Source organism: Panthera leo, chromosome B2, assembly GCF_018350215.1.
Source record: "Panthera leo isolate Ple1 chromosome B2, P.leo_Ple1_pat1.1, whole genome shotgun sequence".
Lineage (NCBI taxonomy): Eukaryota > Metazoa > Chordata > Mammalia > Carnivora > Felidae > Panthera > Panthera leo.
In genome coordinates, this window is record NC_056683.1 from 38,394,411 (window position 1) to 38,399,364 (window position 4,954).

Consider the following 4,954-nt stretch of genomic DNA (forward strand, 5'->3'; position numbering starts at 1 on the left):
TTCGGCTCAGGTCATGATCTCGCGGTTCGTGAGTTCGGGCCCCACGTCGGGCTCTGTGCTGACAGCTCGGAGCCTGGAGCCTGCTTCGGATTCTGTGTCTCCCTCTCTTTCTGCCCCTCCCCTGCTCATGCTCTGTCTCTGTCTCTCAAAAATAAATATATGTTAAAAAAAAATTTTTTTAAAGGCAATAGGTCCAAATACATGAATGTGGAAAGAAACACATTGCTATGTAAAGAAAGGTCATAGCAATATTTTTATAGTGTAATCTCTTTTATATTTTTATAATAGCAACTCTGTGTGTGTGTGTGTGTGTGTGTGTGTGAAAAGGACACAACTGTGTGTGTGTGTGTGAAGGACACAACTTGACACATAAGGGCGGTCAGCTATGGAGGGAGGTGACTTCTGGGGCCCGAAAAGAGTTTCATGTTTATTTCACATACAATCTGAACGTACTCCCATGTTACTTGTATACAAGTATGAGTGAGGCCCCCCCGTGGCAGCTGGCTCCAGTTCCAATGCTGCCACTTTCTAGTTGTATGTTCTTGGGTGTGTTCCGTCTCGAAGCTCAGTGTCTCCATCAACAGAAGGGGGACCCTGGTCAGCGCACCCGGCTCCTACAGCTGGCCTGCGGAGTGGGTGAAAGAACATACAGAGCGTGGAGCCTGGGAAGAGCACTCGTGGACACTCTGCGGCTCAGCAGGTACTGTGCTTCCAGGCCCCAGGAGAGCTTGGGGGACAGCAGGTGGGGACTGGGTGGCCCGCTTCCAGCCATACAGGTTCCCCGGAGTCCACGGGACACTGTTGTCCCTGCCCAAACAGAGCTCAGAACCCAGAATTAGGCTTGACCCAACCTCTATGCAGCCAGACACATCCTCTGTGTTTGGCTCCTCATTTCGACAGAAAGTGGCCCAAAGAACCACGTCCCTGGGATACGTAGCCTTATCCCCCGATCCGAACTTGGAACAGAGGCTGTGGCCATTTGGTAGACAAGTGAGTCAGAGAATACACATACACACCTAGACCTTACCGGTAATTATTTACATAGTATTGCCAGACCACCTTCTGAAGGCCTGTTTTAAGAAGCTCATTTGCAATTGGCACATCGAGGGTTGATATGAAGCTAAATGCTGCCTGGAAGAAACAGCTGTGGGTGTGCACATTCTCCAGTTTACTTGAAGGGTAATCTTCATCTAATGCTACCCAACGTGGAACTGAATTTTACAGCTCCAAAGACTGTATTGCTTTAAAAAAAAAAAAGTATATAGGGGCACCTGGGTGGCTCAGTCAGTTGCGCATCTGACTCTTGGTTTCGGCTCAGGTCATGATCTCACGGTTCATGGGTTCGAGCCCTGTGTCAGGCTCTGTGCTGAGCATGTGGAGCCTGCTTGGGATTCTCTCTCTCTCTCTCTCTCTCTCTCTCTCTGCTCCTCTCCTGCTCATGTGCACACACTCTCTCAAAATAAATAAACATTAAAAAAGTATATATATTTGAAGTCTGGGAACATGAACACCAAACTTACGCCAGTAGTTACCTCTGGGGAATATGTTGTATGTGGAAGGATGGGGTAGGGTATACGCTGAGGGGGTAGTAAGGAGCAACATTTGTATTTTACTCCAAATTATGATGCAATGCTCGATTCTGTTATGATGAGAACGTTCTCAGATGTTCCTTGTGGAAAAAAAAAATTAATGAAATAAGAAAAAAAAAAAAAGGTGGAAGGTGCCAAACAGGGTTGTTTGGTGGAATAAACAAGATCATAGATAGGAAGGTGTACCTCGTCCTCTGCAGACATAAATGTAATTATTATTCGTTGAGTCCTGATGAGGTGCCAGGTGCCATTTAGACATATTGTCTTATTAAGTTGACCAAATGACCCTGCCAGCTAAGTATTATTTGCCCCTCTTCCAGAAGATGAGAGCTGGGGAACAGGTGGAGGTACACCTGAGTCCTCAGCCCGTGCATTTAAAGGTTAGTGAAATCACAGAGCAGTGCAAAATGGATTTCTCCTCCCAGAGGAAAGCAAAGAACCTCACTGGGGAGAATCTACCCTCCTTACCTGGGGATCCTCAGAGAGAGCCCTGCAGCATCTGTTCATGTTACTGGGGAGCAAAATGCCAGGTAAAGTGGAAATCCTGCAACTCTGCCTCCCTGGAATGAGTCTGGGAAGGCAATCAATCCTCTCAGTGAGGGGGGATGGAGGTAGGTCCTGGCTGCCAAGGAGAGCAAGCCACCTTTCCAGTGGGAGCTTGGGGGAGACCCCAAACAGGGGGTCTTGGCGGTTCTGCCACCAAGGACCGTCCTGTAGCTATGCCCAAGGGAAAACAGGGCTGGGGGCTCTGAATGGGTCCCCTTCACCCCAAATCGTGGCAGGCAACCAGCAAGCTCACAGCCGCCTCTCCCAATGCTCAGATGAATTTATAGGCACAGCTAGCCAGCCATAAACCGCACACGCGTGGTTGTTACTCCCCGAAGCCTGACTGTACTGAACTCAGGACTCAGCTTTTATAGCCAATTCTCTCTCCACTTCCCGCTTCCTCACCTGCCTTCCCCCTCAGCCAAAGGCAGATGGATGTCTTAAACCTCCACAGCCATCCCCCATCATGAGAAGAAGTCCTGGCTGGAACTGCTCTCTGGGTGGTGCCAGTCTCAGCCCTGGAAACCCTGGATCTTGTGCTGGGGGGCTGTGCACCCCTCCCTCCCTCAGCCTCCCTGAAAGTTCTGTGGGGCTCTCACTCTCTCTCCCTCCCCCAGTCCCAAGCCTCCCACACACCGGGTGGCAGATGGCCAAAGGCCCCCACCACACCGTGGGGGGTGTTTACCACCTCAGATTATATGGGGTGCCTGTGGCTGCAGACAGCCAGAGATTATTCTCAACCTTGATAGGATTCTAGGGGCGGGAGCCTTGAATTCAAGGGTCTTCTGGATTCCTCAACAGACTCTAGGCCCCTGGACCGGGTTAGAGTCACTACCTCCACCTTGTGGCCAGTTCTGGAACTGCACCCCAGGAAGGCCTGTTCCTGAACCGGTCTTGCTTAGCTCAGCAGGTGAGGAGGTCGGTGGGGCCTTAGAGATAGATGATCTCATTGATGATGATGATGAGGAGGAGGAGGAGGAGGAGGAGGAGAAGGAGGAGGAGGAAATGACTCAGAGAACCTGCAGTCACCTTCCTGTCTTCACTTTCTGCTCATATCACCTCTTCTGAGAGGCTCTCCCTGACCATCCTATTAGAAGTAACACCCACCCATCATCATTATCTACCCCTTTACTCGGCTTATTTATTTATTTATTTTTGCACTTATTCTCACCTAATGAATTAGTAATTTTAAGAAAATGTGTTGACAGTGTAACGTCCACGAGGGCAGGGACTTTGGTTCACTGATGTTTCCTCTGTGGCTAAGAGTGCCGGGCAGGTGGTAGGTGCTCAATAAATATAGTTAATAAATGACTTCCTTACCTGCCCCTGTGCCCAGTGGTCTGCCAAGCCCTTGCCAAGGCCACGCATCCCTCTCCTGCAGGCCCTGCTCTGCCCCTGGTGCTGGGAACAATCCCTGGGTTGGTCTAGGAGATTTAAGGACCCCTGGGCTCAGCCCCAGTCAGCCTGTGCTGGTCTCACCCTCTTTGGCCAAGCCCCTGCCTCATTTCTCACCTTTGGTATCCACATCCTTCTGTATCATTTCCTGTACCTGTGTGCCTGTGTAAGTCACAGCAGCTTCAGCTCACTGCTGGCTGGCCCATCGTGGGCCAGGCCGTGGGGCGGGTGTTTTGTGTATACTGCATCTAATCTTCAGAGCCACCTGCAAGGTGGGTGTTAATTACCCTCGTTTCTCAGATGAGAAGACAGTTGACAGAGATGAAGAGGTTTGCACGTGTGATTTGTGCCATCTCAGTGTTTCCTTTGCCCCCCCCCCATGATGCTAATGGGTGAAACAAATAAAGAAAATTTATGTGAAATCAGTTTAGAAGTGTTTCCACGGTGAGACATTTTAGAACGCAAGGTTCAACAAAGCAGGATTCTTCAGATAAGAACTTCTCAGAGCATTTAAAATACCCATGTTTTTTGCCCCCTGCGAGTGGGGAGGAGTGCATGGAGAGCACCTTGTTTCCAGACTTACCTGACTTTGGAAGCCCCTTTCCAAGGAGCACCGTACAGGATGTGGCTTGGAAAACGATACCCGCAGCCCTCAAAGCATCCACTGTCCTGAGCACGAAAGTCTGGGAGGGAAGAAAATGAGTGTCGGGCACCTCCAGGATGTATCTCTATCAAGGATGCCTCATTATCTCTATTTTCCAGATGGGGAAACTAAAGCTCAGAGAGGCAAAGCAAGTTACCCTAGGCTGCCCCACAGATACTTGAAGCCAGTGGAGAGTGACTGTTCACCACGATGAAGAGCCGGTGGAAACCATTAGGAGGGTTCCTGGGAAACCGGAAAGCAGAAAGGAGTGGGGTGGGGGTGCGCCTGCGCCCCACCCCTGAGAGGCACCCCCAGCCCTGACAAGCAAGCACCTGTGACCCTGCCTTGCACGCTCCCTCGGTCCACGTTCCTGGGAAGCTCTTGCAGTTTTAATTAAATGCTGCGTATGGCGGCTCATTAAGGAGAAAACAGTTGTTCTATTTCTAAGTAGCCTCAGGACTCCTTGCTATTTTTATTGCTCGAACAACATTGCAGAGCATTTTATAGTGTTTGAACTTGGTATTGCCTCTGAGCCCGGCAGGACCTCCAGGCTCCGGGCTGAGAGACCATTGTCTCTGCTCCAAGGACACCTCCCTCACGCACCAAGAATCCGCCTTAGGCCCCACCTCCTCCCAGGCCTCTGGGACCCCCGCCCCCCCCCCAGGGGCATCCCTCTTGTTACCAGAAGTTCTCATTCCTGGAAGTTTGCCTCTCTTCGGAGCTCTGATACACACCATTTGGCAGTTCTGTTCCCTGTTTGGTTTCTGGTGCTTTTCTGTGA

The 4,954-nt window shown here is 50.5% G+C and overlaps 1 long non-coding RNA gene across 1 annotated transcript; it reads right to left on the reverse strand.

Moving 5' to 3' along the window:
- Window positions 1-414: 414 nt before the first annotated feature.
- On the reverse strand, window positions 415-4,195 carry LOC122219006. Its single transcript, XR_006202215.1, has 2 exons — window positions 4,114-4,195; window positions 415-625 (listed from the first exon to the last, which is right to left on the reverse strand). It is a non-coding gene; the product is annotated as an uncharacterized LOC122219006 (long non-coding RNA).
- Window positions 4,196-4,954: the final 759 nt, after the last annotated feature.